We start from the raw sequence: 25,472 nt of genomic DNA, 5'->3' as shown, positions 1-25,472 counted from the left end.
TTCCTTGCGCCCCTTAGCACCCCACTAATGCCACCATGTACGCACCATATTTAAAATACGGAATACCATGGTGCAGGGAAGGAGACAATAGCATCAGAAATTCAGGGTTAGCCCTCTTAGCAGCCATTAAAAATGATGACAAACTTCCTTGCGTACTTTTTTAGCCAACTTAACAGGGAAACATCCCCCTTGCATACATTAAGCCTTGTGCAGGCATAATGTGGCGCAAGTGGTTACAAAGTGGAGCAAATTTAGCACATAGATTTTGGCCTTGTTGGGCTAATGTGGTGCAAAGAATTGCGAGGGGCTTTGCCCCTTAGTCTTTTTCTTGAAGATTTTTCTCACCGGTATGAAGTCACAAATCCGATTCGACCTCCATGGACCCCTCTTCAGATACGCATTGCAGGAGACCTCAGTGAAGAATTTTACCTTCGGACTTAGTCGATATTTTGTGATGGAAATCTTCATCCAGGCCGAACTTGAAATTGGATCTGATGTCCCTGGGGCCCTCATCGGATACTCCGTGTGGGAAGTCCCAGTCAACTTTTTACTTTCGGACTTTTTTTGAGCTTTTTCTCTTCATACAATGATTGACCCTCCAGAGAAAGCCGATTTTGAGTCAATGTCATCAGACTGCCTTTCTAGGAATCCCCTGTGAAATCCTGGAAGTCTAGGGCTCTGGAGGTTTTCAGTGAGACGAGCCTGCAAGTCAGACTTGGTTTCTGGTCAATTTAAGCTGGCTTGACTCCCAATGTTGGATCGGTCTCTTTATGGAGCTTTTTTCCAAAAGTTCTCCAATTTTCTCCAAACTTCTGGATCTTCTTCTAGAAGGTCTTTGAAGCTCCTTTAGGAGTCCACAGCTTACCTCAAGGTTCCAGAATCTTTGAGTTGCTCTTTGAGGATTAGAACTCCAAAACCCAGAATACACCTGGCTCAAATCCAAAAATGACCACTGGACAGTGGTCAGCTGTAGGAGGCTGGCCTGGCTTGTAGTGGGTACCAAAGGTACTTACACATCATACCAGGTCCAGTTATCCCTTATTAGTGAAATGTAGTCAGTGTCTAGAAGCCAGACTCTCTAAGGGTATTGTGGATGTACAGCCAAGGCCTAACTAGGAGACAAGCAAAGCTCATGCAACACCAATGTAGTCACACAATACTCACACACATGAAAGAAAATAATCAGTCTTACAAAAATAAAGGTACTTTATTTTGGTGACACAAATTCTGAAAATACCATGGAGACTATACTCCTTTAGGAGGTAAGTAATACACAAATGATATACACTATTCGGAAATGACTGTTAAGGCACTTAGAAAAAAGTGCAAATAGTGAAAATCACAATAGTTAGAAATGGGACTGTGGAAACACAAACCATATTCTAAAATAGTGGAATGCAAAAGTCGGTTTCCCACCTAGGCAAGTGAAGTGCGTAAAGGGGCACTGGGAGTGTAAGAAAACACCAAAGATAAGTAATAGCACCCACCCCAGAGCCTGCATATCCGGGAAAGCAGGAGTAAATCACAGTAAGTTTCCTAGGACACACAAGAACACGTGATAGAAGATTTTGCAAGAACCCGAAGAGACTGCAAGACACTAACGATGGATTCCTGGACCTGAAGACATGTGAAAGAAGGGGACCAAGTCCAAGAAGCACTGAAGAGTCCAGGGAGAAAAGGAGCCCCGGCTAACCTGGATGAAGGTGCAAAAGAAGAACCACCTGTGAAGAAGAACAGTCAGTACTGAACCTAAGAAGACAGATGTGGGTTCCTGGTTGGTGCAGATGGTGTCCCGCGACGAATGGAAGATTGCAGTCTGGTTTGCATCATTGGATTCCATCAACAAGCCTTGGAACATGCAAAGCTCACGGTAAGCGGAAAATGGCACTAGCGTCCTCTACCCAGAAGGGGGAGAAAGAGGGGACTCTCAGCATCTCAGAGAGCCCTCAAATGACCATGCAGCACGCACAAGAGCCCCACAGCATGGGGACAAAGAAAGTGCAAATGGAGGACCATGCAGTACTACACAAAGGGATCCCACTCTGCCAGAGAACCACTCAGGAAGCTGTGCATCACAGGAAGGAGTGCTGGGGGTAGGAGCTGTACTGTGAATGAAGAACTTTGTGGAAGGTCACGCACAAGCCTTGGCAAATGCAAAAAATGCAGTGCAAAGAGGTACTGTCTTGCGTGGACAGCTTTGGACAACTGGACCTTAGGACCATCAGGACCACTTCAGTCCACCACCCGTGTTGCTGTATCCATGCACTTTGTCAGGAGAGGGGACCCACACCACAGGTCATCGCTGCAGGGGGTGCCTGCTGTAGCAGGGAAGTGACTCCTTCACTTCAAGGGAGATTCCTTTGTTCTTCTGGTGCAGGCTGAAGACAGGCAGTCCTCGGAGGATGCACAACCTGGGAACAGTTGAAGTTGCTGGCAGGAGCTGAAGAGACAATGTTGCAGAAGTTGTATTTGCTTCTTTGTTGCAGTTTGTAGAGTTTCTGGAGGGTCCAAATGCAGTTTTGTCAGTAGAAGGTGAAGTAAAGGATGCAGAGGATTCCTGCTGGAGTCTTGTAATTCGAATCTCAGGAAACACCCGGAGGAGAGACGCTAAATTGCCCTGAAAGCGGGATTGGTGAGCTGCACAGGTAAGCACCTGCTGGCACTGGCCACTCAGATGCTTCCCGAGCAACCCACCACCTTGGAATCCAAGATGGAAAAACCCAGGGACACTCTGAAGGAGCTCTGGGCATCACCCCTGGGGTGGTGATGGACAGGGGAGTGGTCACTCCCATTTCCTTTCTCCAGTTTAGCACCAGAGCAGAGACTGGGGGTCCCTGAACCGGTGTAGACTGGATTATGCAATAAGGGGACCATCGGTGTCCTTCAAAGCATTTTCAGATGCTCTGGGAGGCTACCCTTCCCATGACTGTAACACCTATTTCCAAAGGGAGAGGGTGTAACACCCCTCTCCCAAAGGAAATGTGTTGTTCTGCCTTCCTGGGCTTGAGATTCTTGAGCAACAGGAGGGCAGAAAACTGTCTGTGAGGTGGCAGCAGCTGTGTCTGCCTGGAAATACTCAGAAGGCTGGTATGGCAGTACTGGGGGTCAACTGTGGATCCCCCAGAGTGCATGGAATTGTACAAACAATACTAGAATCTGTATTGGGGTACAATGGTAGACACCTTACATGGCCATATTCTGTGTTGGAAAATGGCTTATATGTAAGCGCAGGTAAGAACCTACACTTAGCAATAGGCCACTAACCTCCACTTAGGTCCAGTTAGGTCTCAATAAATTAAACCCAGCTCAACCCTTCCTAGCTTGGCAACGAGCGACAAGACTTAACTTAGAAGTCTGGTGTAAAGCATTTAAAAATCACAAAACAGTACATAAGTAACACACAAAACATAAAAACATAAACATAATCCAACACCAATTTATAAACATAGCTTGTATATTTATCTTTAAAATGACACCAAAATGAATAAAATCAGATAATGGGAACCGGAGATATGAATTTTTAAAGAATTAATGTTTTTTAGTGCTTAGAAACGAACAGCGCCAATCTGGCCATCTGGTCGCACCTCGACCGGGGCAAAGTCAAAGTTTGAGGCCGACTGCGATGGCTACAGCTCGCGGGAGGCCTCGGTCAAAACTTCCCTTTCGGACTTAGTAGTTTTTCTGGAGATTTTCTTCAGTAGGACCAAGTCTCCAGTCCAATCCGACCTCCTGGAACTCTTCCTCAAATACGCATTGCGGTAGCCCTCGGTGGAGACTTTTACAAGATGAAAACTTCCTACTTCCTACGTTTGGACTTAGTCACTTTTTTGCTGCGGCGGGTCGATCCCTTTATGGAGCTTTATTCCCAAATTTCTCCAAACTTCTGGATCTTCTTCCAGATGTTCCTTTAAGGTTCTTTTGAGGTCCACAGCTCACCCGAAGATTCCAGAAGCTCTGAGATGCTCCTCGAGGGTGCTAACTACAACTCCCAGAATGCACTTGGCGCAACCTTCTGTTTGGCCACTGGACAGTGGTCACCTGGTCAGTTTCTTCAGGAGTTAGTGTAGGGGACTCTGGTTAGCAAGTTTTCACCTGTAGCAAACAGGGAGTCCCTCCTTGAACCATGTGAAGCCAGGGAAAGTCCTTTTTGTGGTGAAGCCCAAGTGTGTAGCTGGGGCAGTCCTCCAGAGTGAAGTGTCCAGGTGCAGGTCAGGAGTCCAGCAGGGCAGTCCTTCTTCTTCTGTAGTTCTTCCTTGTTGGAATATGAAAGGGATCTGAGGTGTGGGTGCAGGTCTGCCAGTTTTATCCTTGTTCCTGGGTGAAAAGCAAGGGGGTCCCTGTTCTCCAATAAGGTACAGGTTCCTTCCCCCTGTGATGACCACTTCCTGGAAGAGTGGCAAAAATCAATCCCAGGGAGCAACATTCTTCAAAAATCCATCATGGCTGAAAGCGATTTTTGGAGGTTACATGTCACTGAGCCCACCCACTGGTGTGGCTAAAAATCTTAAACACACCCTTCTCCTGCCCTCTCCTAATCTAATCAGGAGGGCACCTAATTATCTGGGTTTGCAGGATGTGAGGTAGGTGCTGGTTTGCTCCAAATGTCCTTCCCTGCCTTTCGAAGACCAGTTTGGAAGCCCTCCCCCCTTCCTGCCTCTCCATCTGCTGAGGGAAGATCTCCTCCCCAAGGCACATCTCTTTGTGTTGAGCCAGGCCACTTCACACCTCATCAAGGCAGCCTGGCTAGGCTGCCAGAAGCTGGCCAATCAGAGCAAAGCAGCAAAACACTGCAGGGCTGAAATTGGCAACATTTCAGGTAAAGTTTAAAACTCTTTACCTGAACAAGTTATATTAAATCCAATAATTGTAACTGTGGGGCTTTATTATAACAATTAATTTGATACCAAACTTAATTCATCTGTTACTTAAGGGGACTTTATAAATTAAAATAAAATTTCCCTATTCTAGCCTATGGAGGCCATTAACTACAATGAGGGAAAAACAAATTTGGCTGTTTTACCTCACCAGGGCATACAAAACTATTTTATAAGGCCCCTGCTTATAGTTACATGGCTCCCAGCCCTAGGGGCACAAAGGGCACATCTTAGGGGTGATTTATATGTAAAAATAAGGTAGTTTAAGAATTTGGAACTACTTTTAATTCCAAAGTCAAATTTGCATGTAACTTTAATTTAAAAGCAGCCAGCAAGGCACACCTGCCTTTAAAATGACACTGGGCACCTCAGCAGTGCACCAATGGGCGCACCACCTAAGCTGGGGTCCCTAAACATACATGCCCTACCATATTCTAGGGACTTATAGGTAGGTTGACTTACACAATTATAATTAGCCTAATTTGCATACTCATTTTATACAGAGCACAGGGGGACTCTGGTTAGCGGTACCCAGGGCACCATCAGAGCCAGGAAAACACCAGCAAAAAGTGAAAAATGGGGGCAAAAAGTCAGGCGGGCCTCTGCAATCAGCCCTGTTTTCTTACATTCGGAGTTACCATTATGAAGCTGGACATAGGTATTGACCTATGTCCAGTGCATGCGTAAAAGGGCATCCCCACACTCACAAAGTCCGGGAAAATGGTCCTGGATGACGTGGGGGCACCTCTGCTTGTGCAGAGATGCCCTCACACACAGGTACTTTGCACCTAGCCTTCTGGGTGGAAGGCCTGACATATAGGTGGCTTATAAGTTACCTGGTGCAGTGTACATGGCAGTGAAAGGGTGCATGCACCATTTCACACAGGCTGCAATAGCAGTCCTGCAGAAGCCCTTGCATGTGCTCCCTATGGGTGGCAAAAGTAATGCTGCCGTCCATAGGGATCCCCTGGAGCCCCAATGCCCTGGGTACCTAAGTACCATATACTAGGGACTTATAAGGGGTGACCAGTATGCCAATTTGGGATGAAATACTGGGTTACCAGTATGCAGTGACAAAATTGAGAGGATAGAGAGCTTAAGCACTGGGGTCCTGGTTAGCAGGATCCCAGTGACACAGTCAAACACACTTCCATCAGGCAGAAATCGGGGGTAACATGCCAAGAAGAGGGTACTTCGCTACAGCAGGGCACAAATTATAGTTACTTGAGATAACTCTTACATGTGAAACTCTATGGTTATTATGTTTTTGCAGTGAATTTCTATGTTTTTTAAATGTAACTATAATGTACCTGTAACCTTTGTTTTTCCAATAAGTTTCTATAGTTTTTTTTTTTAACATACATCAATTTTCATTTCTATATGTTAATCCAACCATGGCCAAGACCTGATGCCAACCCCGTACAAGCGAACAACCTTGCACTGTGCATGGCCTTCACCCATTCACGGAATGGGTTTCCCGCAAGGCCTTTTCTGAAGCCAGACCCTGAGTCCAACACCCTAGTAACCTAACCCTACTCTGCTCACAGCCCTTTGGCCATGCTTGGCGGGTGTTGGCCACAGCCTGTCTCTCTGGGTGTGATAATAGGTATGAAAGGGTGTATCTGTGGATGGTAGTGGCTGTGAGAGTCTCTGTTTGGATGTGTGAGTGTGTACATCAGTGTCGTAGTGTGTGCATTAGTGCCTGTGCATGTCTGTGAGTGGGTACATGAGGGTGTCAGTGTGTAAGTGAGTGGGTGTGTGAGTATCTGAGTGGGTCTGTGAGTGGGTTAATGAGGGTCTGAGTTGGTGTGTGAATGAGAGAAAGAGTTTGAAAGAGAGAGAGAGAAATAGAGTGAGAGGAAGAGAGGTAGATAGTCTTTCTAGACTTTGATGGATGATATACTTGGAATGAGCTATTTCTGGAGAAATTGAAAAGAAAAATGTATTTGTCAATTAAAAAGAGTGAGATCACCTTTCAAAATGAAGCTTAAACTCTTGAATTTTAAAAGAAATTAAAGGAGAGAAATGTTCACAGACACACCTGTAGAAGAACCCTCTTAGTGTGTGGGTGTGAGAACTTAACCATTAGGCCATAGGTGACACCTTATTGTGCTTTGTCCTAACATTGCAGTGACATTCAGCCCTCGCACATCGAGAGGAAAGAGACATGAATATTGCATTAACAGTCTAAACACTAGTAAATAAATGGAACCACTGCCTTGAGATACTAAGGGCCTCGTTATGACTCTGGCGGCCGGCGGTAAGCTGGAGGTAACACCGCCAACAGGCTGGCAGTGTTCCGCCAGCTATTATGACTGTGGTGCAATAGACATGGCCATACCACCGGCCCCTCCTCTATACCGGCCGTCTTCCGCCTGCCGGTCATAATCCCCAGGGCAGTGGTGCACTGCTGCCCTGGGGATTATGAGTCCCGGACCACCAGCCTGGCCACTGCGGTAAATACCACCATGGAAAGACGGCTGGTAAGGGGGACTTGGGATGCCCCTGGGGGCCCCTGAACTGCCCATGCACGGGCAGTGCAGGGGCCCACAGGCACAGCCCCATCACGCATTTCACTGGCCGAATTTCGGGCAGTGAAATGCGCGACGGCTGCTACTGCACCCGCTGCACATCAGCATTACGAGCCGGCAGCACTATTGATGTGACTTTTCCGCTGGGCCAGAAGATGGTAACACTGACTTTGCTTGCTTTTGCGTGGTGGGGACTCTCAGCTCCTACCACGCAAAAGCAAACAGCTACGTCCCAGGGGTGGGCTCCCTGGGAAAGAGCAGGATCTATGGCTCCTCAGGGGGTACACGTGGCCCCCCTCCAATGAGTATGGCCTCAGGGGGTTGGTTCCCAGTGGGGGCCTGAAACAGACCCCCAACATTCTTTCATTTAAAGCCCTGGGAGGTGGTGGCCCCTGGGGCTGCAAGAGGGGCCACACGGCCCACACCATATTCCAGTAAAGCCCTGGGGAGGTAGAGGCCTCTAGGGCTGTGGGGGCTGGGTGTCTCTCCTCATTAAATCAGCAATTACCCCAAGACTTGGCCTGCCCAGGGGATTCAAAATAAAGAAGCACAGGCTTTGATTTTTTTGTTTTGTTTCCGACTTGAGGCAAATATAAAAAAAAAAAATGCTTGTTAGCTATGGAGGATTCCCTCTGGGACCCGAGCACCAGAGATAAGGGGCCATGGTGACTCTCACCTTGATTTTGTTTTTTACTTTTAGTGTTGGCAGCCAATTAGAGCTGTACCTTTCCCTGCACAAGGTTTTCTTTTTTCATGAAGTCGTCTCAGCCAGAGATATACAGATGTATTTTCCCTTCAATATGCCCAAAACTACTGAACAGATTTATTTCAAATGAGCCAATGTGTAATCTGTGTACCGAAAGCTAGATTTCTGCAAAATTTGTTGTAATTCTGCCCAGTGGTTCGGGCCACATTTGTGTCTACATTCGTGTCTAAAGGTCCTATGGGAGTTAGAATGGGAACACAACTTTTTTTACCTCTCCTTTTTCTCGTCTCCCACTTGATGGATCACCCCAAAACATTCTGTGCGCAACAAGATTCACTGACATATTTTTGGGTGAAAATGTTGTGAAGATTTGTAAAATGGTGCTATATATGCAAGTCTAAAAATGCTTTTTCAATGGAAACATGGTCCAATCTATACGTAGTGTTGACCGCCACTAGGTAATCCTGGGACATTTGGGGATGTCAAACATTTCACTCTTCAGCATTCTTGAGAATAGTTTATAAAGTTCTTTGGAAACCTTTTGTGGGGACTTCAGCTTTATATGGATGTTAATATCATCAACCTGTTCTTACTCTTTGTATTGCGATTGTTCTGTATAGAAGTGTACCTCTTCAATCAGCCTTTTGAAGCATTACGTTTTGGTTTTTGAAAAGAGCTTGCAATGCTTCTCTGTCTTTATGCCTAAAGTTACTATGAAACGTCTTCTTCCTCAAAAAGAAGTTGTTTCAGGTAATTGTTCACCAATGCTTCATTACAATCAAAACTGTCCAGTATTTTTTGAAAAGTGGGAGCTACAAATGTGCTTTCCGGTTTGAATTCCTTGTAAATATTTTCTGATATGTATTGGTAAACAAGAATTTCAATCTCAAGCTTCTCATGAATGTAAAAAGGCTGCATCTACTTCTAATCAATTAGTTTGGTAAGGAGGGGCAGAACAATTTCTTTTGGAAAGGACTCATTTTTTTTATGTTTAGAGGTGTTAGTAGATAAAAATTTGATCACAAAGTCTTCGTCTCACCCCTCAAAATTCTTTGTACTGCTCTTTAGTTCTTTTCTTTTTTCTCTCTCCTGAATTTGTGCGGTTATTTGGGTTGTTTTTTCTTAGCAAACTTTATTTCTAAAAATAAAGGGTCATTTGAAGTGCTTGCTTGATAAACATTGATATATCTTGTCTTATCTTCTTTTGACGTTTGTCTTTTGTTGGTCCAAACAGATTCATACTCTGAAATAGTATTTCCTCAGATGTCATAGAAGTGGTCTTTTTCTCAAAACATTTACTTTAATAGAATTCTGCCATGGTATAACCTGCACCAGATATGTAACCAACAGTATCCTTTTTAATTTGTCCTATTTTCCTTTTATTGATCATGTTACTGAATCCTGTTACTTTCAAATTAATTCCTTGTAAAGTCTTGTTGCAGTCATCTTTCTCCGATCTACTTTGTAGCTCCGCTTTCTTAATTGTAATTTCTTATTTCATATCTCTAATGAGTTTTGTCAGGAAGATAAGGTCTAATGAGTGTTTAGTAAATATCATGTACCACCTTTCAACACATTTTCTATTACTATTGGGCAGGGAGTCTTCAGTGCTACCCTTAATCCTCTTTTTATTCACTTGCTTTGTGATATTGAATGTGTGTGATAGCATGTAGTTTCTGATTTATCCCACGTCCCTTCAAGTATTCTAAATGTTTTAATATATTATGGATAGTGTCTGTGAATCAGGAGTTCGTTTTTTTGTATTTTATTAGTACATAAATGTTGGGGAGGGCTATCTTTTGTAAGCTATTTCTCTAGGTTTTTTGTTTTGCCTTCTTATAGTAAACCAGTTTTTGCTGGCCATAGAACTTCGTATGCTTTACACTTGTTAACCAGTAGTAAATTGCTTATGCTTTTCCTTTTACACATGGTAAAATTGGCATATGGTTATGTGGTATATTTATTTTACCTATTTTACCTATAGGACCCTAGGTCCCTAGTAACTGGTGTTATATGTACATAAGACCTGTAAATTAAATGGTAAGTGGGCCGCAGTATCCATTGTGACACTCACCAAAGTAGCGCTATACAGGCCTGCCTCTGCATTCTCAGTGTGCAACTTTAAGTTGCCATATTGACCTGTCACAATAAGCCTTTTACCAAGCCTAAACCCTGCCTTTTAATACTTATAAGACATCTCTGAGTCTGATTTCTGTTTGGGAGCGGAAGGAAATATGGTTTAAGGGCTCATTGTAATAGTAATTTAAAATCCAACTCACTAGTCAATTACAATATTATATTAAAGTTGTTATTTTCCAGTCTGAGCCAAATGTGTCACATAGATTTCCTTATGCCATTTTTACGGCTCCCCTAACTGGGGAATGCCCCCTTTGCATACAGGTGGCGATAGGGGCCTATAAATATACCCCTGAGTATTTTGAGTGAAATCACATCTGAAAAACAAGCCCTTTTTATTAAATTCAATGTTGCGAAATGTCTTTTCTCATCTGGATCACTGTTCCAACTTTCACTGTTGTGTCCTGCTCCAAAATATATTTCATTTTTCAATTTGTCTTATGTTTCTTCTTCACCTGGCTGTCCATATTGCTACCTCTTTTTTCATATCCTGTTCATTTACTGCTTTTTTCTATCATTTCCTGTTTCATTTAACCAGTTATATTTTAAAGTATTTTATGCTCTTGTGTCTCCTTCATTTCATTCTGATTACTTTCTACATTAAGGCCCTCATTACAACCTTGGCGGTGGATGAGCAGCCCACCACGGTTGGACCGCCTGGCGGCCGCCAATGCAGCCACCCCCCCGCCATGGCCATTATGCGATCCCCGCTGGGCTGGCGGGCGGAAACCTGGTTTCCGCCTACCGACCCAGCGGGGATCTAGGCTGCAACAAAGGAGCCGGCTCCAAATGGAGCCGGCGGTGTTGCGGCTGTGCTATGGGAGCAGTTTCACCCGTCGCGCTTTTCACTGTCTGCTGTGCAGACAGTGAAAAGCTGAGCGGGCCGTGGCAGGGGGCCCCGCAACTCCCTTTCTGCCAGCCTTTTCATGGCAGTTCTTTCCACCATGAAAAGGCTGGCGAGAGGGGGACTCATAATCCCTTGGCAGCGCTGCAAGTAGCACTGCCCTGGAGGATTATTTCTTCCGGGACAAAAGTGGCTGAAAACTGCCGGTCCCGGGGGTGCGACAGCGGTGTTTCTGCCGCGCTCGTAATCCCCCATGGAAGCACCGCCAGCCTGTTGGCGGTGCTTCCTCCAAAACAGCCCTGGTTGTTTCTCCAAACCACCAGGGTTGTAATGACCCCCTAAATGTTTCACATTGTTCTTAAGACTCATGTTCCATCCTCCAGATATAGTTTGTAAATATTTTCTAATTAATTTGCTGACAGTGTTTTATGCTTATTCTTTAATTAAATGATACAAAATTAAATTCATTTTTTTGTGATTTAATTTTTTACCTCCCCTCAGGAATCAAACAGCTGTGTCACGCTCACTTCGTAAAGGTGAAATATTTCTTGGTTAAACTCTGCTATCCTTGCTGTCTTGATCACAGCACTTTTTCTTCTCTGTGTCCAACATATTCTCTGTCTTACATGTTTTTCCAGGACAGTTTGTCTTCTTTAAGTGACCTCTGACTGTGCCTTAGAGTCTGATCCTGTACTAGCACAACCATACTCACTAAACCACCCACATTCTGTATTTCTCTTGCACTGCATGTTCCTCAATTTCCTGGTGTTCTGAGATCCTGTCTATTTCCTTAATGTCCTCTTCATTTGCATCCCACCAGTATTATCATGTAAATTCCACCTCTGCTTCTCTGATCATTTGGCTCCTTTGTCCAGTACCCTCTCCCAGGTCTCTGACATCCCTGTGTGCTTCTTCTGTACCTCTTGTATAAATCAGTACCCACACCTGTGCCTTCTGCTTATGTTCCTTCTAATTTTCCCAGCCATCCTGCTTCTGCCCATCTTTTGTTGTCTAATAACTGCCACTCCTGTGACTCCCAGTCTCTTTGTTTCCTGACTGCTCCTTCTTAGACCCCTGCTTCTTCTGTCTTTCTCTCTTTTGCCCCTAAATCTTCTTGTTACCTGTGTAGCCAGTACAATATTACCTCCTTATGATGTAAGTCCCCTGTTCTTTCCCACAGGCTGTGTTGTGCCTTCTGCCTGCTGCCTACTGCTCCATGCACTCTGCCTCTATTCCCACCAGTCCTACCTTCACTACCTTACCGGAGTGCCCCGGCACCACCTAGGCCGTAAGCTCACAATATGTTCTCGCTCATGTGAACCCAAAACCCCTTACACATGTGTTCCCCTTGCAAAGTCTTATTTCAACCATATTAGAACAAAGGCTACTGCTTAGTGGAGCAAACACTGAAGCAATTGTCCTATTTAGTTATTTTGGGTGTGTGTGCCAGATATTCACTGCTGCCAGGGGTGTAAGTAGCTTAAGAGGGGGTTGTCACTGGACCCCATGGGTGTGTGAAGTGTGTCCTGCTAAATATTATAAAATACTTTATGTCCCTCCTCTGGAGACACAGTTCACAAAAATAATAAATGATAGACAGAAATTAATGACAGGGGGTGTGGGAGATGGGCAAACATGCACAGTAAAAGAAAATATAGAAAGAAAAAGGATGAAACCATAAAAATAGTGGACAATACAGATGGGCCAATAAAAAAAAAGTAAGTACGAGAGAAAGGAAAGAAAGGAAAGAAAGAAAAATCCATTGAGACAAAACAGTAAGAAAATAAAAGTAGGAAAGAAACAATGTAAGGAAAATGAGGAAGGGAAGGAAGGGAAGATAAAAGGATTTAGAGAGAAAACGTGAAAGGTAGGATGAAGATTACTTGATGAAAGAGTGGGAGGATGGATGAAAGAGCAGAGGAACAATAAGATATTGGGTGAATCAGTAAAAGGATGGGAAATGAATGGTTGAAATAGAAAAATATGGATGGGTGAAAGCATGAACAGATGAATATGTGAACATATCGATAGATGGGAGTATGACGTGGTTGATGTGTGTATGGATGGATGGAAGATTGAATCATGAGGGTAACTCTCAATGCTCAATGTGAGTAGAGGTATTTAGAGTATATTTTAATTGTTTGGCTACTCCCTTGACTGCTGCTGTCTATACTGTGTGTCTTGTGTGTAACTGTGCGCTGCTGATGGCTATGCAGCACCTACTCTCTCTAGTTAGGAAGAGCCCTGAAGACATTTTCATTAAACAAACCCTGAACAATTAGCTTTTCAATGCTTATTTTCCATAATTGGCTCAAATGTTCCAGAAAGATCACTGGATTGCTTTCCATACTTGATTGCTTAGTGATTCAGAGGTGGGTGAAAGAAAGCAAGTGCCTTGGCCATAGTCCGCTTTCACGATATATCAGGAAAAGCAGATTAATCTATTGTGTTGAATGTGAAGATCAGAATGGGACATGCCCTTGTGCCTCCACTTCTGGAAAAAACCCAGACATTTACATTCAGATTCCAGGAATGGAATCATAGTGTGATGTTGAACAACTGATGCAACTGGTGTCAAGTGGTTAATAATGTAGCATGCTATCATGAATGTGTACTCTAGGAGGAATGGTCTTATTGTGTGCAGTGTATTTACTCCAGTTGTATTGTGATTTTATTTAAAGGCAGAGCCAGCAGGATTCGTTGGAGAGATGAACAGAAGCTCAGTAACAGAGTTCCTACTCCTGGGTCTGTCTCAGGATCTAAAAATGAAGATGTTTCTCTTTGTGTTATTTTTGATGATATACATGGTGACCCTCAGTGGAAACGCCATCCTGATAATAGCCTGTATTTCTGCCCCTCACCTTCGTACTCCTATGTACTTCTTCCTGGCTAACCTGGCCTTCATAGATGTCTGCTACTCCTCAGCAATTGTTCCTAACATGCTAGTGCAACTTATTGCGAGAAAGTCATTGAGCTTTTCTGCATGTGCAGCTCAGTTGTACACATTTCTGCTTTTGGCGTGTACTGAATGTTTGCTACTAGCTGTCATGGCATTTGATCGGTTCGTATCCATCTCATTTGCCTTGCGTTACAATGTAATTATGAACAAGTCTATTTGTACCACAATGACCATCTGCTGCTGGTTTTGTGGTATCTTGTTTGCGGTCTTGGATGCAGTTTTTATTCTACTGTTGCCTTTTTGTGGTCATAATGTCATTGACCATTTCTTCTGTGAACCAAATGCTCTTATAAAAATGTCATGTGTGGACCCCTACATCACGGAGAGGGTGATTCTTTCTGTTGCAGTCTTGGTCTTGTTGATCCCAATACTTGTCATTCTCTTCTCCTACATCCGCATTGTTGTCACTATTCTTGGAATACGCTCCTCTGAAGGTCGATACAAAGCCTTTTCCACCTGTGCCTCTCACCTGATTGTGGTTGTCATGGCGATCGGACCTGCCATTTTCATGTACATGAAACCAGCATCTAAAAACGTAGAGAATCAGGAAAAACTTTTCTCTGTATTTTACACTGTGATGCCCTCAGCTTTAAACCCCATTATCTACAGTCTGAGAAATAAGGATGTGAAAAGGGCTTTGTGGAAATTTACTAGGACGCATGGTTTTCAGTAAAAATTTTGTAGGTAGCTACTTTGATTAATGCAGCTTCATACCAGTGTCAATCTAACTTTACCTGTTACAGATGTCTATGGATTTCAATTTGGTTCAATCATTGTTTACACTAAAACTTTATCAAGAACATTACAACCAATTTGTATTACACATTTTCATTACATGTTCCTGCACAAATGGCAGAACTATATCTACTATGGAATACTTCAGCATGTAAAAAATCACATTTAGGTTGGTGCAATGATGTGCACTTGTTCTGTATGCAATGAACAGGCATACTCTTGACCACGGCATTCTGCAGCACACATAGAAAGAGCAGATCACCATTAATGATTGTCTATGTGCAGTAAGATGTCAATTTCTGCACATAAACAATGATTAAATAATGACAATTTTCTACTACTATGTGTCCTGCGTTGTGCAGCACACTTAGTAGTAACAAAGCACCATTATCAATTGTTTATGTGCAGGAAAGGACACCTTTCTCCACATAGACAAACATTCCCTGCAACATAGGCACCCTTGCACTATGATGTAAGGGTACCTGCGTGGGCGCTAGGCAGCTAAATGTAGTGCCAGGGGAAACGCAGGAGTGCGCCGTATCTTTGTAAATACGGCACATCCCTGTAATTCTTAATTGATGCAGTGCAGTGCAGTGCTGCCAATTTTGGCACAGTGACGCACTGCACCACTTCCTTGTAAATATGCCCCATAATTTTAATAAGAGAGGTGGCCTAAGTAGATATCATGAGGGTATTTTTTACAATGGAGAATTAGTATTATTCAGATTCTTGTCTTGGCAAATGTCAGTATTTTGTAGCTCAGTTGGCCTGGAATACTACATACATGTGTAGTTAATTCCCGATCTGGAGTTAAAAAAAAACGTATTTGAGTGTGTGTAAGGCATATATACAGCAATTCTGCCACACAGCTTTATATTGTGAGTCAATAACATTGCCACCATTTCCTTGGGACATGGCTTATTGTGACCATAGTGGCTATCTATGGTGGACCACACACCAGGGATACAGTTCAACTTCTAAGTTAACAAGGATGACTCTTTATTGTTTTACAAAGATGGGGCCCGTTTAATATATGAAGTAAATGTAATTTGCTCAACCATCAATAAAAATGTGCTTTGCTTAATAAACCACAAAACGCACATTTGATTCTAATGATGCATACTTTATTCTGTTACTCTCACATTGAAATTAGCAACCACCTACCATCTATTAGTGTATACTGTGTATGTCATAAATTGTTTGCATAAGAATGTTGTATACCTTTAGAAAAAAGTCCCATACTAGTGCTTAATCCTCTGCAATGTGCCAAATAAGGTAAACATTGTGGTTCATAGTCACAAATTGTATTTTGTAATACACCTAGTAGTACTACAATAGTACTCTTAATTTACTACAAAATAATATTCACATATGTACATGCTGACAGCCTACGTCCATCTCTCCTGTATTTTTCTGTCTTGGCACCTCCACATATGTAGGGATATGTTTTAGTAATAAATGTGGGAGAGATAAAAAGGAGCAGCTGGAAATTGGAACACTAATGAATAAATGGTTTGGGATTAGAAAGTAAGGAGGGACCTAGGGAAGTTTAGGGAAGGCTTTAAGAAGGGCAGGGTTTTAAGGTAGGAATAACTTATACTTGTACATTTGACTCCACATCCTAATTCAGTGGGAACTCTGCATCTAAACACCCAAAACCCCTCAACTAGTCAAACTTGCACTGTGTTCGACCTTCCCCCTATGCCCAAAACCCTCTGAACAGTAAATTCTATTTTGGCAGATAACTGTGCCTGGTTGGTGAATGTCCCCTGCGCATGATGTCGGCCTTGTGCACAACCACTTGTGGACAGCCAGCTCCCTCCTTACAACAAAGCCACTTAAGGTGGCTAAACCCAGACTGCACACGTCCTTCACCTTGTTTTCAACTCTTGACAACTCCCTGCCTGTAGATACTCAAACCGCTTAAGGTGGCTAAGCAGGCACTCTGCAGACTTTTCTCTATGCCCATCTGGCTACTTATTACCAGTTGTAGTAGCTTGCCTACATCACAAGAGTGATGAAACTCTGCTGTGCACAGCACTTGCCTTGTGCTGACCTCCATGTGGACAGCTAACCCTGTGTGAGCTGAAAACTCTTCAGGTGCAGGCAACACCCTGCTGTGTATGTCCCAAACCTTGTGCATAAACTCTCATGAATAACCAACTAACTCAGGCCACCAACCCCTCACAGGTGAGCAACACCCTGTCTCTTGCCTTTGCCCTGCACTGAATGGAAAGTCAATCCCATATGGGCAGACAGCATCTCACTGTGCATTGCTTTTACCCTGTGCTGAACTAGTCACAGACCGCTAAGTGTCAGTGGCCGGTGAACGCCCCGCAGAAGAGTAACTTTCTGCTGTACATTGTCTTTGACTAGTGCCCAAGAACATGAATACAGATAACCCTCTGTTTCTAAACCCTTGCTATGCACGGCTGACCATTAAAGGCCCACTCCTTTATTATAAGCAATCACTTTTGTCATGGGGCAATTACTCTGGAGAGTGCCTTTAATGGCTGCTATAGCCTGTTGTGGTAGGCTGTCACATCATAGAGCACAATACTTTTATACCTATGATTTGCTGTCCATGCTATTGCAGTCATTAATGCTCCCATTTCTTGTTATACATGTTTGTCTTTAGTTTGGGCTAATGAATGTAGAGGGTCCTTTTAAATATATTCCTAGGAAGTGCCCAGATATTTTGTGTTGTAAGGGTGTTGCAATGAAGGAGGTTCTCCTTCCTTTCGTTGGTTTTAAATATTTTTTTCAATTTGCACTTCACTACATCGCTAGGAAAGAATAGGGAGGAACAGACCCAGACAGAGGAGGAACAACACAAGAAGTCAGGACCACACATGAATAAATTGTGTGGACTTTTGTTATTACATTTTATACTTTTTTTGTAAATTTTGTTTTTATTATTCATTATTTTTAACCTTTTTAACTTTTTCTAGGACTTCTTTTTTTACATAAGTCTTTGTATTCTAATTGTTGATACTGTTCCATGGCCCTTCTATATTTTATTTTAATAACTTCACCACATGCCACAACTTTATGACAGTAGGAATAGTAATTCCCAAAATACTGTATGTTGTCATAATTGTCTTACTCTTGTTATAGCACTTCCTCCTGAGCAGTTGGTCATCTTTCTACTGCTCGCTTCTCCCGCATCTATGCACATGCTATGCTTCTTGGATGCATAGCTTTCAAACACCTCCACTTGGCAGCTAAACCCCACTCTACATGTCTTTTAACTATGTGCCCCAAATACTGCATTCTCTTCTCCTTGTTTTTTTATTTTTTAAATCAGGTTACAATTACAGTAATACAATGAAGGACACAATAAATGTTATATAAATAGAGAATATCTATGTCAGTAAAATAATACGAAAATGTCAGATATCCAATAAGTAGATCCTGAGATACGCAACTGTAAAGATTTCAGTGAAAAAGCTCATAGAAGCGCAAAGCACCAACGGTGGATATCTGATCACGCTGGACCGGGACAAAGTCACAAGTTCAGACTAACCATGATGGAACCTGATCCGGCTATAGGGACCTAATTGAGCCCACTAAACATAGTAACTTAAATCTTAGTGTGCAGTCTCATGGCATTGTTTTGGGAGGCTTCAAGTCATCCCTCGTCGGTTCCAAGAAGCTGTGTGGCGGGGTTTAGCAGCTTTGTTGTTACTTTGTGTTGACCCCAGGGAGCTGTGCAGTGAGGGTTTTTGGGACTTGGCATGCTTTGCGTTGCCTCGCAGCATTTCTGATCAAAACCACAGAAGGCAAAGCACCTTAGGTCTACTTTCATGGGTCTAGGACGGGGATGGCACGATTTGGCAGGATAGACTCACAGATGGCAGAGTCCAGTTGGTGCAGAATATGATAGGTGTGGTACAATGCATTGGTATATGGTGTTCTAGAGTGTATTGGCATAAAGTGCTTTTGAGTGGAACAGTGTACAGGGAAATGGCATTAAGTGGAATCATACAGAGTGCAGTGCTGAAGAGTTGAATGGCATCCAATGGAGTAGCATAACCTGGAGTGGCTTACAGTGGAGTGGCTTACACAAAAGTGATGTAGAGCTGATTATCGTAAAGTGAAGATGCATATACTGGAGAGTGATTGACTGGAATGGCGCACAGTGGAGTCAGGTAGAAAGGAATAGCATCCTGTGAGTGGGGTACAGGAGACTAGTGTACATTGGAATGTAATAAAGTGGAATAGCATATAGTGGAGTGGCATAGAGTTTAGTTTCATACAGAAAAATAGTATAGATTGAAGTGGCGTACCATGCACAGCCATATAAGGAAATGGCATATACTGGAGTAATGAAGTACATTTGAATTGCATACACTGTAGTGGCATACACTGGTATGTGATACACAGGGTAGGGTAAAGTGAAATAGCACAGGGTGGAGCAATGTAGGGTGTATTTGCATATAGTAGACTAGTGTAGAATACATTGGCATATAGGGGGTCATTCTGACCCTGGCGGCCGGTGGCCGCCAGGGCCACCGACCACGGGAGCACCGCCAACAGGCTGGCGGTGCTCCCACGAGCATTCTGACCGCAGCGGTTCAGCCGCGGTCAGAAGTGGCAAGTCGGCGGGCTCCCGCCGACTTACCGCTGCTCGGGGGAATCCTTCATGGCGGCGGAGCGCGCTCCGCCGCCATGAGGATTCTGACAGCCCCTACCGCCATCCTGTTCATGGCGGGAAACCCGCTATGAACAGGATGGCGGTAGGGGGTGCCGCGGGGCCCCTGGGGGCCCCTGCCGTGCCCATGCCAATGGCATGGGCACGGCAGGGGCCCCCGTAAGAGGGCCCCGCAAAGTATTTCAGTGTCTGCCTTGCAGACACTGAAATACGCGACGGGTGCAACTGCACCCGTCGCACCCCTGCAACTACGCCAGCTCAATTCTGAGCCGGCGTCCTCGTTGCAGGGGTATTTCCTCTGGGCCGGCGGGCGCTCTTTCGGAGAGCGCCCGCCGGCCCAGAGGAAATGTTTAAATGGCCGCCGCGGTCTTTTGACCGCGGTGCGGTCATTTCACGGCGGTACCTTGGCGGACGGCCTCCGCCGTCCGCCAAGGTTAAAATCACCCCCATAGTGTAGTAATGCATAGTGGGGTGTCATAGACTGAAGTTGAATACAGTGGATTGCAGTACACTGGAGTGGTATACAGGAGAGTGGTGTAGAGGGGAGTGGCCAATAGTGGAATAGTGTACAGTAGACAACCATACACTGAAACAGCATACAATGGAGTATAGTATAGTGAAGTGGCATAAAGTGGAGTGCGTACACTGGAGTAGCATAAATTGGAATAGTATGCATTGGAGTGACAGAGCATGAAGTAGCATATAGTGGAGTGGCATAAAGTGAGTGGAGGACAGCAGAATAGCATACAGTAGAATATCGTACAGAGGACTGGAGGTGAGCGGAGTAGCTTAGCATGCTTAGAATGGAGTGTGGTTGAATGTCATAGCATTTCAAGGAATAACAAACTGCAGTGCCATGGAATGGAGCGGTGTACAGTGTATTGCAGTGCAATAGCGAATAGTGGAGTGCCATACAAATGAGTGCCATAGACTGGAGTGGTATACAGTGGGATAGGATACAGTAGAGTAGTGTAGAGTGCAGCAGGATAAAGAGGAGCAGCATACAGTGGAGCGAGGTACAATGGAGCAGAATACACTGTACAGGCATAGATTGTGATAGCATACAGTGGACAGGCATAGAGTAGAATGGCTAACTTTGGAGTGGCATACAGTGTAGTGGGGTATAGTGAAGTACCATACAGTGGAATATTGTGGTGTACACTGTAGTGAGGTAGAGTGGAGTGCCATAGAGTCAAGCAGCATATAGTTGAATAGCTGTAGGAAAGTACCATCTTGCCTGGCATGTTACCCCCATTTTTCACTGTATATATGTTGTTTTAGTTGTATGTGTCACTGGGACCCTGTTCTCCAGGGCCCCAGTGCTCATAAGTGTGCCTGAATGTGTTACCTGAGTAGTGACTAACTGTCTCACTGAGGCTCTGCTAATCAGAACCTCAGTGGTTATGCTCTCTCATTTCTTTCAAATTGTCACTGACAGGCTAGTGACCAATTTTACCAATTTACATTGGCTTACTGGAACACCCTTATAATTCCCTAGTATATGGTACTGAGGTACCCAGGGTATTGGGGTTCCAGGAGATCCCTATGGGCTGCAGCATTTCTTTTGCCACCCATAGGGAGCTCTGACAAATCTTACACAGGCCTGCCACTGCAGCCTGAGTGAAATAACGTCCACGTTATTTCACAGCCATTTTTCAATGCACTTAAGTAACTTATAAGTCACCTATATGTCTAACCTTTACCTAGTAAAGGTTGGTTGCTAAGTTACTTAGTGTGTGGGCACCCTGGCACTAGCCAAGGTGCCCCCACATTGTTCAGGGCCAATTCCCCGGACTTTGTGAGTGCGGGGACACCATTACACGTGTGCACTACATATAGGTCACTACCTATATGTAGCTTCACAATGGTAACTCCGAATATGGCCATGTAATATGTCTATGATCATGGAATTGCCCCCTCTATACCATCCTGGCATAGTTGGCACAATCCCATGATCCCAGTGGTCTGTAGCACAGACCCTGGTACTGCCAAACTGCCTTTCCCAGGGTTTCACTGCAGCTGCTGCTGCTGCCAACCCCTCAGACAGGCATCTGCCCTCCTGGGGTCCAGCCAGGCCTGGCCCAGGATGGCAGAACAAAGGACTTCCTCTGAGAGAGGGTGTTACACCCTCTCCCTTTGGAAAATGGTGTGAAGGCAGGGGAGGAGTAGCCTCCCCCAGCCTCTGGAAATGCTTTCTTGGGCACAGATGTGCCCAATTCTGCATAAGCCAGTCTACACCGGTTCAGGGGACCCCTTAGCCCTGCTCTGGCGCGAAACTGGACAAAGGAAAGGGGAGTGACCACTCCCCTGACCTGCACCTCCCCTGGGAGGTGTCCAGAGCTCCTCCAGTGTGCTCCAGACCTCTGCCATCTTGGAAACAGAGGTGCTGCTGGCACACTGGACTGCTCTGAGTGGCCAGTGCCACCAGGTGACGTCAGAGACTCCTTGTGATAGGCTCCTTCAGGTGTTGCTAGCCTATCCTCTCTCCTAGGTAGCCAAACCCTCTTTTCTGGCTATTTTGGTTCTCTGTCTCTTGGGATTCCTTAGATAACGAATGCAAGAGCTCATCCGAGTTCCTCTGCATCTCTCTCTTCACCTTCTGCCAAGGAATCGACTGCTGACCGCGCTGGAAGCCTGCAAAACTGCAACATAGTAGCAAAGACGACTACTGCAACTCTGTAACGCTGATCCTGCCGCCTTCTCGACTGTTTTCCTGGTGGTGCATGCTGTGGGGGTAGTCTGCCTCCTCTCTGCACCAGAAGCTCCGAAGAAATCTCCCGTGGGTCGACGGAATCTTCCCCCTGCAACCGCAGGCACCAAAAAGCTGCATTACCGGTCCCTTGGGTCTCCTCTCAGCACGACGAGCGAGGTCCCTCGAATCCAGCAACTCTGTCCAAGTGACTCCCACAGTCCAGTGACTCTTCAGTCCAAGTTTGGTGGAGGTAAGTCCTTGCCTCACCTCGCTAGACTGCATTGCTGGGAACTGCGACTTTTGCAGCTACTCCGGCCCCTGTGCACTTCCAGTGGAAATCCTTTGTGCACAGCCAAGCCTGGGTCCACGGCATTCTAACCTGCATTGCATGACTTTCTAAGTTGGTCTCCGGCGACGTGGGACTCCTCTGTGTAACTTCGGGTGAGCACTGTTTCACGCATTCTCGTAGTGCCTGTTTCTGGCACTTCTCTGAGTGCTACCTGCTGCTAAGAGGGCTCCTTGTCTTGCTCAATGTCCCCTCTACCTCCTGGTCCAATTTGCGACCTCCTGGTCCCTCCTGGGCCACAGCAGTGTCCAAAAACGCTAACTGCACAATTTGCAGCTAGCAAGGCTTGTTGGCATTTTTGCAGCAGGAAAACACTTCTGCACGATTTTAAAAGGAGAGAGGGATCCGTCCTCTAAAGGGGAAGTCTCTAGCCCTTTTCGTTCCTGCAGAAACCGCAGCTTCTTCTGTCCAGTAGAAGCTTCTTTGCACCGGCAGCTGGCATTTCCTGGGCATCTGCCCATCTCCGACTTGCTTGTGACTTTTAGACTTGGCCCCCTTGTTCCACAGGTACCCCAGATTGGAAATCCAGCGTTGTTGCATTGTTGGTTTGTGTCTTTCCTGCCTTATTCCCCTATCACGACTTCTTTGTCCTTTGGGGAACTTTAGTACACTTTGCACTCACTTTTCAGGGTCTTGGGGAGGGTTATTGTTCTAACTCTCACTATTTTCTAATAGTCCCAGCGACCCTCTACAAGGTCACATAGGTTTGGGGTCCATTTGTGGTTCGCATTCCACTTTTGGAGTATATGGTTTGTGTTGCCCCTATCCCTATGTGTCCCCATTGCATCCTATTGTAACTATACATTGTTTGCACTGTTTTCTAAGACTATACTGCATATTTCTGGTATTGTGTATATATATCTTGTGTATATTTCCTATCCTCTCACTGAGGGTACACTCTGAGATACTTTGGCATATTGTCATAAAAATAAAGTACCTTTATTTTTAGTATAACTGTGTATTGTGTTTTCTTATGATATTGTGCATATGACACTAAGTGGTACTGTAGTAGCTTCACACGTCTCCTAGTTCAGCCTAAGCTGCTCTGCTAAGCTACCATTATCTATCAGCCTAAGCTGCTAGACACCCTATACACTAATAAGGGATAACTGGGCCTGGTGCAAGGTGCAAGTACCCCTTGGTACTCACTACAAGCCAGTCCAGCCTCCTACATTGGTTGTGCAGCGGTGGGATAAGTGCTTTGAGACTACTTACCACTCTTGTCATTGTACTTTTCATAAGAGAAAAATATACAAAACAAGTTCAGTGTATATACACATTGCCAAAAAGTTTTGCATTTCCTCTTTTCACTCTTTTCTAAGTGCTGAAAAGTACTTCTAACTTTCTAAAAAGTTCTAAAAAGTTTAAAAAGTTTTTTTTCTCTGTCTTTCTAAAAGCTCTGACAAACTTTTTTCTCTTTTTCTTTTACTTTAACTCTCTCTAAAAATGTCTGGCACAGGCCAAAATATTGATCTGTCCAAACTTGCATATGACCACCTTAGCTGGAATTGATCAAGGAGTCTCTGTGTAGAGAGAGGTTTGAGTGTAGGGAAGAATCCTTCCTTGGAATTGTTACTTAACATGCTTAGAGAACAAGATAAGGCAAGAAGTGCCCCATCTGTTGAAAAAGTAGCTAATGGTTCCCAATCTGATCCAGGGACTCCCCCAGGAAAAGATTCAGGAAATAAACTTCCTAGCCTGCCCATTACTAGACAGTCTAGCATAGTTGGTAATGATGTTGAGTCACACCATACAAATAGTGTTGTCTCACATCATAGCAAAAGCATTTATTCTCACCACAGTGGTACTGATGTTTCTGTTAGCCAAGCTGTTAGGGTGCCCTCTGTAAGGGACAGGTCTCCTTCTGTCCATTCCCACCATACTTCTGTTTCAAGGCATGTCCCTCCCACACACCCTGATGACAGATTGTTAGAAAGGGAGCTCAATAGATTGAGAGTGGAACAAACCAGACTGAAGCTCAAGAAGCAACAGCTGGATTTGGATAGACACACTTTAGAAGTAGAGAAGGAGAGACAGAAACTGGGTTTAGAAACCCATGGTGGCAGCAGCAGTATTCCCCATAGTCATCCTGCAAAAGAGCATGATTCCAGGAATCTGCATAAGATAGTTCCCCCTTATAAGGAGGGGGATGACATTAACAAGTGGTTTGCTGCACTTGAGAGGGCCTGTGTTGTACAGGATGTCCCTCAAAGGCAGTGGGCTGCTATCCTATGGCTATCATTTAGTGGAAAAGGTAGGGATAGGCTCCTTACTGTAAAAGAAAATGAAGCTAATGATTACAAAGTTCTTAAGAATGCACTCCTGGATGGTTATGGCTTAACCACTGAACAATACAGGATAATTTTCAGAGAGACCAAAAAGGAGTCTTCACAAGACTGGGTTGATTTAATTGACCATTCAGTGAAGGCCTTGGAGGGGTGGTTACATGGCAGTAAAGTTACTGATTATGACAGCCTGTATAACTTGATCCTGAGAGAGCATATTCTTAATAATTGTGTGTCTGATTTGTTGCACCAGTACTTGGTGGACTCTGATCTGACCTCTCCCCAAGAATTGGGAAAGAAGGCAGACAAATGGGTCAGAACAAGGGTGAACAGAAAAGTTCATACAGGGGGTGACAAAGATGGCCGCAAGAAGAAGGATGGTAAGTCTTCTGACAAAGGTGGGGACAAATCTAAAAATGAGTCTTCATCAGGCCCACAAAAACACTCTGGTGGGGGTGGTGGGCCCAAATCCTCTTCTAATCAAAACAAGGAAAAGAAACCATGGTGCTATTTATGTAAAATAAAAGGCCATTGGACAACAGATCCCAGTTGTCCAAATAAAAGCACCAAGCCTCCTACCACTACAACCCCTACTGCTACACCTAGTGTCCCTACTAATAGCAGTGGTGGTGGGAGCAAACCTACTAATAGCCAATCCAAGGGAGTAGCTGGGCTCACTATTGGTAACTTAGTTGGGGTTGGTCTTGTTA

The sequence above is a fragment of the Pleurodeles waltl genome, chromosome 5, assembly GCF_031143425.1.
Source record: "Pleurodeles waltl isolate 20211129_DDA chromosome 5, aPleWal1.hap1.20221129, whole genome shotgun sequence".
Lineage (NCBI taxonomy): Eukaryota > Metazoa > Chordata > Amphibia > Caudata > Salamandridae > Pleurodeles > Pleurodeles waltl.
This window is presented reverse-complemented; position numbering follows the sequence as displayed.